The sequence below is a fragment of the Nicotiana sylvestris genome, chromosome 4, assembly GCF_000393655.2.
Source record: "Nicotiana sylvestris chromosome 4, ASM39365v2, whole genome shotgun sequence".
NCBI lineage: Eukaryota > Viridiplantae > Streptophyta > Magnoliopsida > Solanales > Solanaceae > Nicotiana > Nicotiana sylvestris.
Genome location: NC_091060.1, coordinates 181,035,804 through 181,047,638, shown reverse-complemented (window position 1 = coordinate 181,047,638; position 11,835 = coordinate 181,035,804). Strand labels below are relative to the sequence as shown.

Sequence of the window (11,835 nt, the reverse complement as noted above, 5' to 3'; positions counted from 1 at the left end):
GTTGTTCGTTGATGCAGTAACGTGAAGTCTTTGTTTTGGGAAAAAAAATAACTAGAATAAAGTTAGTTGTTCATTATTCTATTTTCTATTATTTGAGCAATCATTCTTGATATCAATGTATTAGCGAGTTACTCTTGGGCAGTATTAAAATTACTTTATATATTTATCATCTTAGATGAAATGAACATACTTGTCTTGTAATCCTCTTGGAACTAGCTACGTTATCTCTAATATTACTGTGTGTTAGTGTATTGGATTTTGGGGCAAACATAATCGACTGTTGATAGTTAGGGAGCACTGAGTAGTTTCCACAAATTAAAGCAGACCTAATTGCCAAATAGTAAGCGCGGGTACCCATCTTAATATATTAATGGACTAATTAATGCATGGCATAGTTATCGGTCATATATTACCGATGAGTTCAATTGAACTCAATCTTTTTCATACGCAGTTTAAACATATGTTGGAGAATCACTAAATTTTAACAAATATAAAGTATAATACGTCTAGTGATAAAATGAAAAAGTCGTTTTAAACCAGGGGCCCGGGTGCAAGGGTATTCATCCAATTCCTTCATCAAAAAATTATACTATATACAAGGTCAAAATTATTTTATTATATATATATATATAGTAGATGTTGAATTTTATTGCCTTCTTCACAAGTTTACTTACTTATATTTTAAATATCCTAATAAAATTTGGCTCCGCCATTGGTCGATCCTATGACTAAATTTAAATTTTGGATCCAGTATGCTGTTAGGAGCAGGCAATTCTTATGCATGAGGTCCCAAGTTCTGGACTCCTTACTTGCACACACTGCATGCGGCTAAAGAAGTTAAATGAGGCTGAGGAGGCCAAAGTCAAGCAAAGCATAGAGCTTTACTCCCCTCTTTTCACAATAGGCGCGATCAATTTGCTTTTGGTACGACTATTAAGAAAGTACTAAATTCTATATTAAAATATCTAGTATGACTAAACTACTCTTAATTAAATATTTAATGTAAGGAGTAAAAATTTTTTTTAGGAATATATATAAGGGGTAATTTTGTAAAAATGAATTGAATTCTTTTTTGATTATATAAATGAACACTCATTTTGAACCAAAATTAAAAAAAAACAAATTGATCACTTATTAGGAGGAGGAGGGAATATTAATTTTCAACATAAATTGTAAGTTGTAACAGTATATATCTAGGGTTAAGCGCGCATGTATCTATGCTTTGGCTAACGCATGCAACAGTAACTAATTAGGGAAAAGGCTCGTTTTAGGCAATTCGCCATAGCTTATTAACATCATTAAGGTTTTAGGTTAGGGAAAATTGTGAATATTTTTGTAGCGCACTAGAGTGAGACTAGCCAGTTAGGAGTTAGTCTTAGAATACTACTGAGTTAGTCTTAGAATACTACTGATCAGCTATTGATGTAGGGCTTTATCGACTAGATGTTATTATACCTTCCACCTTTCATCTTTTTAGTATTTCTATATTTCCTATATTTTTTATATTACTGTTATTTTATAGTTTTATGTTATTTTATTATGAATCAATTGATCGTACTAATATATCGGCTCTTGTTACTTTCTTGAGCCGAGGGTCTCCTTGAAACAACTTCTCTGTCCCTTGAAGTAGGGATAAGATCTGCGTACATATTATTCTCTCCAGATCTCACTTGTAAAATTATACTGGGCCGCTGTTGTAGTTGTTAAGCTCATTGACATAGTGACCTTGCCATTTTTCGTCACTAGTAAATCAATCAGAGTGGAAAATTGGGTTGCTCTCTCTTTCTCTCTTTAAGTCCCTCTCGTTTGGTGCCACCATGCATTGCAAATTGAGAAAGTAGCAGAAGATGGCGGACACGTATGAAACACAAGTCACGTGCGGTTCAAATGGTCAAAGCAAGGGGGAAGGCGACCGTGTGACGTGGTGTCAATTGTCAGACCACGTGGAGTCTGTCGGGACATTGGAACTTGGTCTATACTCGAAATTGTACACACACACACCCTTTTATAGGAAAAAGAAAAGTAGTTTCGTAGTGCTGGAAATGGAAGAAATAAAAAAGAATAAAAGAGCTTTAGAATATCTGTGTAGGAAAATTTCTTGAATTGTAGAGTGCAAGTTAAAGCTTTAGTACCGAAAATCTAGCAGTTCGGAGGCGACCTTATCCTCATAATTTATATTCCAACAACAAAGACAACAAATCTAGTGAAATATAAAAACGAAATACTAAGAAAATTGAAGCAAAAAAAATTATAATAAAAGCAACAAGAATCTTCAAAGCATCGTCCTCATCAAGTCTCTACATTAATAGCAAGAAAATCTTACAAAGCTAGATGGCATCAACATTAATTTTTTTGTACATGAACTATCTTGTAACCCACTCTTGTCACTTAATCTATGAGAAAAAGGATTTACTTAACTCGTGAGAAAATAGGGACAGACGAAGTCTGTTTCAAGCATTTAATTTTGACTATATAAGAGCTAGAAGTCTGATGGTAAGCAACCCCACTTCCAACCGAGAGGTTGTGAATTCGAGTCTCCCCAAGAGCAAGGTGGGAAGTTCTTGGAGGGAAGGATATCGGGGGTCTATTTGGAAACAGTCTCTCTATCCTAGGGTAGAGGTAAGGTCTGCGTACACACTACTCTCCCTAGACCCCACTAAGTGAGATTATACTGGGTTGTTATTGGTGTTGTTGTATATGAGAGCTAGAAGACAACGGCTATTTCAAACGGCTTGTCATTTGTCAAGAAATGGAAATGTACACCACTAAAACGCAAACAAGCGTGCGTGCAAGGAAATGGCTCTAGTACCACTTAAGGATGTGGTGCAATGGATGATACTGTATTTCTTTTAACCAGAAATCTCGGGTTCGAGCCTTGGGTATAAAAAATTCTTGATAGGGAACGCTTCCCCCCGAATGAGACCCTACGCGGTACGAATTCGAATATAATTGAGTTCTAATGCGGATACCGAACATCGGGTAGAAAACTAAAAAAAAGGAAATGGCTCTAGTGCAGGCGAAAATGAATGGATAGAGCCATAGGGGCTTCTCTTACAATATTTCTAGAAAAAAAAGGAGAAGAATATAAACCCTATAAGAAAAAAGTTATTTGGGGGAGGGGGTGTGGGTCCCCTTGGGAAAAATGTACTAACTGAAAATGGGAAGAATTCATGGTACCGGCAGATAAGCATACAGACAATTGACATGAAGAGGGTGCGCCGCCTCCATTTTTAGCTGTCAATGTTGAATATTTATACTACCTATGTACCCATATCTTCATTATCATCAGCATCGTCTGTGGCTTTTGTGCACAATTAGTGATGACAAAATAGTTATAAAAATAATAATTAATTACTCATATTATTCATTAAAAAATAAGTTGGATAATGAACTGTTTAAAAACGGATCAAATATTGATAAGACTCATATTAATTTAGAAAATATATAACCAATGGATAACTAATGAGTGTAATTTTTATATTTGTAAAGCATTAAATTGGAGGTTCCTGGAGATTAATAATTCTCCAGATTATATTCAAGAAGTCATGAATAATATGGTTACCTATATGTCACGACCCAAACCGATGGGCCGCGACGAGCATTCGGTACCTTGATCACGCCCAACTATGCCTTATGAAAAGGACACGCGGACGTTGCAAATATAATCTGAGTATTTCGCCCAGAGTCGAACCCATAAGGAATTAACCTACCAATTACTCTAATCAGACTTACTAAATTTTACGTAATCAACTTCCCAAATGTTTTGAATAATATTTGAGGATATTTTTACTAACTATGACGAGCTACAATTATGTAAGTAAAGACTAACTATGATTAAGTTGTAAACAATTAAGAGAAGGATCTAAGGTAGTGATTTCCCCTATTGATGGAATCTCTTCCGGTTATGTTTCACATAGATTCACCTAATCGTCTCTATCAATCATGAGCACTCTTATTACCGCAAATCTCTCCCGAATAATCACGACAATTTACTAGACGCACTCTCTTGAGTTACGCTAGCTGACTTTGTTTATTACAGCTCACTTTAGATTGCACCCAAGGCTTCGTTATCCCTAATCCCACCTTTAAACCCGCAGTTATAGATCCCTTTTATACTTTGGGAGTGATGTTGTTCAACAACTATCTAAATATGCACTCTCTCCCGAGTTATGCACACTAAATAGGCATAGCTAATTACGGATCCTATCAATTAACTACAACAAGAACATAGTTGAACAAATAGAGATTAAACCAGGCACACTATATTAATATAACATGAAGTTCATCCTTCAATAGGTTCCATCAAAACCCTAGACTAAATATTTAGCTACTCATAATCGTGTTCATAATTTTCCAAATAAATTGCATAATTAAATTACAAAACAAAGATGAAGGAATGAAGAATTTGATGTCAATCTCCTCCGGAATTGCTCCAAACGTTTTCTCCCTTCTGCAATAACCTCCCTAGGTCTAAGATATGTCAAAAGTCTTCAAAATGTCATTTTTACATGTATTTATACCAAGTAGGGTCGGGCCCAGACGAAAAAAAACCTTTTCTGTGCGAACTAGGACTGGCTCTGTAGAATTTGCACAGCCGCGCCGCGGGCTGCGCCGCACCATGTGGCGCGGTAGTGCATTTTATCTGCAGCCTCATATTTTCGATTCAAGCTCAACTTTACACTGTTGCGCCGCGCCTTGCGGCGCCCAATGCAGCGCAACAGTGCAATTTTCTCAGAGTGAACTTTTTTCGTCCTCTTTTAACATTCAGACTTGTAGGGGTGGGCATATATCGGGTAAAACCGATAACCCGAACCGTTAATTCTTTATTGGGTTATCGGTATTGGGTTATTGGGTTAACGGTTCGGTAACATGTTAAATTTTTTTTTATTGGGTTTCGGGCTCGGTTTGCATTTTTGTTATTGGGTAAATACCGATAACCCAATAAGAATGATGTAATTTACTATTTACCCTTAAGTATATACTGGGGTTATTTATTTTCCTAATTCCCTCTTCACTCTTCAGTCGTTTGTCTCTCAGTTCTCATTCTTGTTTCCGTCGCAGCCCCCAAGAGTCAAGACGCAAGACTCACCACCAGTTCTCCGCCAGACATCAGTAGATACTGCGCAGAAGTGGGAGCGTGCTTTTGTTAAGAAACAACAAAAGTTAGCAGTTTACACGTTCTGGCAGTTTGATTTCTTTGTTTTATATATTGCAAATTTTTTTAGTTATTTTATCTTATCGGGTAAACCGATAACCGAACCGATAACGATATATAACCGATTAACCGATAACCAATATCTTATCGGTTTGGTTTTCGGGTTATGATATTTATAAACCGATAACCGATAGGCAAAACCGATAATGTTCAAAACCGAACCGAACCGACCAATGTCCACCCCTACAGACTTGGTACACGACCTCCAAACACGATCCCGGCTTAATACATTGGGCTTTTACTCAGACTTCAAAGCTCCAAATCGATCAATTTAGCTCCAAATTAACTTTTGAGCTCCGAATCGCTTCCTACAAGGCATAAAACATGTACTAAGTGTAATTCACTGTCATTTGAGCTCAAACGCACATAAAAATGCAATTATTGGAATGTAATACCATAGCTAAAACACGAGTTTCTAGCCTAACATCAACACCCCACACTTAGGCAATTGCTCGTCCTCGAGCATTTGAACTACACTGCACCTAGGGACAACCGTTCATCAAACAACCTCCCTGATACACCATGCCAAGAATAATTAAAGTGGATTGAGCACCTTATCATAACATCCCACCCTCAAGCTTCGACTCGAAAGTACCATGTATTAGTCACTTGCCCACTTACTCTAACATAGAGCTCAATGACATTACCTCTCCTTCCTAAATCAAGTGCCCTCACACAACTAAAGAGAGTAGTCCCACACAATAAAATTTAAGAATATTTAGGAACTCAAGATAGAAAGAATTCACTCACTCTCAGAAATAACATTCATATGCCACAAAAAATGCACCATAGGCTTGCCCGTAGTGTACTACTCTACTAATTGAGTTCATTCAATCTAAGATCAAGTAGAACTTTAATTGGTTGTAATGTAGGCTGCGAGACGGGTAGGATACATTTAGGTATAAGAGTGACTACACCTCCCTAAGCACTTTAATACATATACTTTAACCTTCAAACCCCACTTACGTCAAACCAAAACTCCACCTTCACATCAATCTAGATTAACTTCCTACATCTTTAAGCACAATTACGTCTGGAGCCACCACTATCAAAGAATATATATATATATATATATATCAAAGAATATATATATATATATATATCATTTTTTTCTTCTTTTTCTTTTCTTTCTTTTTCAATTCAAGTGGCTCTTACTTTTCCCTTTTTTTTCCAACACAATGCACATTTCTCCTTATTTCATTAGTTCCACTCAAAAGCCCAACCAACCACCCCACACTTTAAATTTTACAAAGTTCATAACAATTCAAGTGCTCATGAGAGGTGAAAAGGTTCAAATATATGGTCAATTAAAATAATTGGGTAAGACTTGTAATATGGTTGCCAAAGAAACAGGATTATCGGCTCAAGGGGGTTAACTACGATACATCTCAATTAGGCGGGTAAAATATGTATATATATGGCTCAACAAAGAAATGCCTATATCACTTCCAAGACTGAACAAAACTACTATTTCGCTTTGCAAACACACGGGGCAAGTTCTAGGCATCAAATGCAACACACAGAATAACACAAAACCTTACACACATATGACACATAACTCACTCAGGATTGGACTAATCAAGACACTCTTAGTCAAAGCAGTTAAGCACAATTTTAATCATATGATTTAAGACACTTATTCAAGAGTCAAGAATTGAGCCTAGGTGTCACAACTAAGGCCCTTACCACTCTCAAGGCATATGCAATCAAGGGAAATTGCTCCTTCAACTTATCTTCCTAACTAAGATTCTTAATTCCTAAAAAATAAAATAAAATAAAATTTAACTACACCCGGTTCAAGCAAACCCTTGGAAAAGAATCTGCGGCACAAAGAAAAATTAAAGGGGAATTGTTACACTACCTAAAAGAAAAAAAAATTAAAATAAAAGACATATTTTTGGATTTTCACATATATGAATTTTTTTTCTTTTCGACTCATCTCCTTCAAGAAATCAATCGACGATATCCATCGTCGGGAAGAGTCGAACTACATACTTAATTACTAACTATTACAGGCCTGATCGAATTCAGAATTATAGTTTACAGACCAATTGTCTAAGAAAACAATAAACAAACAAAGGAAAGTACAAATGTAATCAAATATGAGCACCCTACCCCACACTTAAGAGATTGCATTGTCCCCAATGCAAAGCAATAAAATCAAGAGTGAAAAGGGGACTCCCTGAGGCCCAAGGCCTAATCATCAGCACCCTCGAAGGTCCGCAAATACTCCTCATCATCTGAGGGAATTGAGTTCACATCTTCATCGGATGGCAGTTGTCCTCCTCGCACCAACCCCAACCACTGCTGAGTGATAGCAGAAAGGGGGTGATCTTGATGCAACTCTTCCAAGTCAGCCTCCCCACGATCAACCCGAAGGTGCAAGTCAGAAAATAGTAGCTGTAAAGTCTTCTCAACGCGGACCATCCTCTGGTCCGAGTTAACAACCGCAATAGGGGGGGTCGATCACTGCCGTAACATCAAAGGGCATAATAGGGTAAGATACTGGAATAGTCCTATCATAGTGGTACTCCTCTTCCACAAGGTGTGCACGCAAAAATCGAGTGATCATACTCGGGTAATGTAGACGGCGAGCACCAAGTGGTCTCACTTTAGCCATATTCTCAAGTATGATCTTACCAAGGTCGAACTGCATCCGAGTCAACAGGGCATAAATCAAACACACCTTCAGTCGGGGTACATCAATGTCACTTCCAATCGGCGTGATCTTGGCATTAATCAACCGCAACAGAACCCTGGCTGGCCGCAGGAAAGTTGCCTTCTTCATATCTTTGTGGAATTCATTGGCATCTCGTGTCCATGCGGCAGAAGAGTCAGCACCACATAACAGGGGGCGAATAGACGGATAGTCTGGTCGACGGAGAAACCTCTGAAAAAGTTTGTGGGAATGCTCTGTGAATCCCATAATCCGATTGATCACCCGGAAGGAGAAAATAGTCGGATGTTGGTGCAAAAATATTACTTAGTTTGCATCAGTCCAGTAACAAATTAATTAGGGCATTTCTTTTATTTTAGAGACAAATTAAGTAGAAAACTATAGATTGCTCTAGGTTTGCACTTTAAAATAATAAAACGGGATGAGCCTCGCTAAACAAAACACATAAATTGCGGGGCCATCGATAATTGTATATATTAAAATACTTAGATTTCGGGACGTGCCGTTTAGCAAATTTCACGGCCTTCCCCAAAATAATAACGTGTTAATCCCTTTAGGCGCGTATTTTAATAACATTACCTCCCTAAACTCGGGTGCGCATTTATGTGACCCAAATTCAAATCCCAACGATGTTAAAGTATGTACAAAAACCACGGAAGCATTTATGTGACGTGGTTCAAGACTTGTTTTAACTATGTTGCAATTTTCTTTAAAAATGAATAAAAGCGGTTAAAGTTAAAATTTGCACATAGGTTCATAATTGTTAAAATCAGATAATTTAAGCCAAATATAACAGTTGAGCGACAATGCTAGAACCACGGAACTCGGGAATGCCTAACACCTTCTCCCGGGTTAACAGAATTCCTTACTTAGATTTCTGGTTCGCGGACTGTAATACACCCTATCAATTGGGATTGATCTTTATCAGCTGCTACATCAACTACTGGTTCCTGGATTGTCTCAGCTCTTTTCTCGGTCTCATTCTGAATGCTATTTTCTTCCTGGGCAGGCTGGACTGTCACCTTTGTCAGTTTCGTTGACTCATCCAGCTCAATTGGCACTGGTATAAATGTCTCAGCCTGTCTAGTTTCTCGAGCCCTCTCTTGCTCTACATACAGATCTCTGCTATTACGTAGACTCACCACCATCAGCTGCTTTGAGCCTTAATCTTTTAGATTTATCTAGGTGTCTGCAGGTAGTGTCCCATGAGGATGATTGTTCAGAGACATAGAAATTTGGCCCACCTGCACTTCAATATTCTTGATTGTTGAATCATGTACATCTACTCTCTCATTAATCTTTGCATTAGACTCAATAACCTACTGCATCATTGCCTCAAGTCTAGCAAACCCATCTTCCTATCTTCCACCATGCTGCTGCTGAGGCGGGTGATAGCCCTGCTACTGATTTTGGTTATTATATCCCTGTGGCCTTGGATAAAGTGTCATATTTTTCGAAGGTCTCATACCTCCCATGTTTCCATTGTTGAACTGTGGCTGGACTAGCCTGTACTGCTGATTTTGCTGGACACAATTCTAACCACCCTGTCTCTAGCCTCCATAATTAGACACATAGTTCATGTCTTTAGGGTAGTGATGATGATCATGTTCCGCATTCCACTGGTTATCAATTGGCTGACTAATGTAAGATGCGCACAAGCCCCCATTGGTAGTATCTACAATGTGTACCTGTTGCTTCTGCCCTGACTCTTCCACCTTTTTGGTGAGTATACTCATCTGTGTCAATAAGGTGGCCATATTTTTAGCCATAGAGTTGGATGGATCTAAGGGCACTGAGTGAACCACTGGAGTGATAGGTGCATTCCTGGTTATCCATCCTGAATTTTGTGCCATCTTGTCAAGCAGACTCTGGCCTTCTCTCTATGTTTTGCTCAAAAATGCTCCACCAGCTGAAGCATCAACAATGTTCTTCACGCTATCTGACAATCCCATGTAAAACCACTACCCCAACATCAGATCTGGAATATCGTGGTGTGGGCATATAACCAGCAGCCCTTTGAAGCGCTCCCATGTTTCATGCAATGTCTCCATTGGTCTCCGTTTAAAACTCAAAATTTCATCAATTTGTTGAGCAGTCTTATTAGGTGGATGGAACTTGTTATGGAATTGGCTGACTAACTCCTCCCAAGTTGTTATGGAATTAATAGGAAGCGAGTTTAGCCAGGTCTGGGCAGCTTCTATCACTGAGAATGGAAACAATAACAGCTTGATCGCTTCTGGTGTTACATTGGGCTGCCTTTGGGTTTTGCAGATAGATAGGAAATTCTTCAAGTGCTTCTGAGGATCTTCGACTTGTGACCCCAAAAATAGTCCCTTGTTCTGCAACAAGTGCAACATGTTATTCGTGATTTGGAATGACTTAGCCTGTATCTGCGGGACTATAATCGCTGTGGACAGATTTTCAGCTGTGGGTTGTGCCCAGTCATAGAGAGCAGCCTCTGGCACTATTGGTACCTCTGGGTTTTCCTCGTGATCTCCCATAACTGTTTCGAATTGTGCAGTTGTTGGTTGTTGTTTGTTTTTCCGGTTGGAACGATTCAAGGCCTTGAAAACTTTCTCGGGATCTGATAATGCTTCAAATACTTCACCAGATCTCGATGAGTTTCTAGGCATGCACCTGTGCAACCAAGTTAACAAACGTTAAAATTTCAATGTAAAGATTGGGTGTAGAGAAAACTGACTACACTAAGAATTTTTGTACTTCTTTTAATTGTAATTGATAACACCGTTAATTCCCCGGCAACGACGCCAAAATTTGATCACGCCCAACTACTCCTTATGAAAAGGACATACGGACGTTGCAAATATAATCTGAGTATTTCGCCCAGATTCGAACCCACAAGGAATTAACCTACCAATTACTCTTATCAGACTTACTAAATTCTACGTAATCAACTTCCCAAACGTTTTGAATAACAGTTGAGGATATTTTTACTAACTATGACGAACTACAATTATGTAAGTAAAGACTAACTATGATTAAGTTGTAAACAATTAAGAGAAAGATCTAAGGTAGTGATTTCCCCTATTGATGGAATCCCTTCCGATTATGTTTCACATAGATTCACCTAATCATATCTATAAATCATGAGAACTCTTATTACCGCAAATCTCTCCCGAATAATCACGACAATTTACTAGACACACTCTCCCTAGTTACGCTAGCTGACTTTGTTTATTACAGCTCACTTTAGATTGCACTCAAGGCTTCGTTATCCCTAATCCCACCTTTAAACCCATAGTTATAGATCCCTCTTATACTTTGGGAGTGATGTTGTTCAACAACTACCTAAATATGCACTCTCTCCCGAGTTATGCACACTAAATAGGCACAACTAATTGAGGATCCTATCAATTAACTACAACAAGAACACAGTTGAACAAATAGAGATTAAACCAAGCACACTATATTAATATAACAAGAAGTTCATCCTTCAATAGGTTCCATCAAAACCCTAGACTAAATATTTAGCTACTCATAATCGTGTTCATAATTTCCCAAATAAATTGCATAATCAAATTACAAAGCAAAGATGAATGAATGAAGAATTTGATGGCAATCTCCTCCGGAAATTGCTCTAAACGTTTTCTCCCTTTCGCAATAGCCTCCCTAGGTCTAAGATATGTCAAAAGTCTTCAAAATGTCATTTTTACATGTATTTATACCAAGTAAGGTCGGGCACAGATGAAAAAAAACCTTTTCTGCGCGAACTAGGACTGGCTCTGTAGAATTTGCACAGCCGCGCCGCACCATGCAGCGCGGTAGTGCATTTTATCTGCAGCCTCATATTTTCAATTCAAGCTCAACTTTACACTGCTGCGCCATGCCTTGCGGCACCCCATGCGGCACAGCAATGCAATTTTCTCAGAGTGAACTTTTTTCGTTCTCTTTTAACATCCAGACTTGGTACACGACCTCCAAA

General features: G+C 38.3%; 1 non-coding gene across 1 annotated transcript; it reads left to right on the top strand.

Moving 5' to 3' along the window:
• Positions 1 to 9,875: 9,875 nt before the first annotated feature.
• LOC138890949 (small nucleolar RNA R71) lies at positions 9,876 to 9,978 on the top strand. Its single transcript, XR_011407311.1, has one exon. It is a non-coding gene; the product is annotated as a small nucleolar RNA R71 (small nucleolar RNA).
• Positions 9,979 to 11,835: the final 1,857 nt, after the last annotated feature.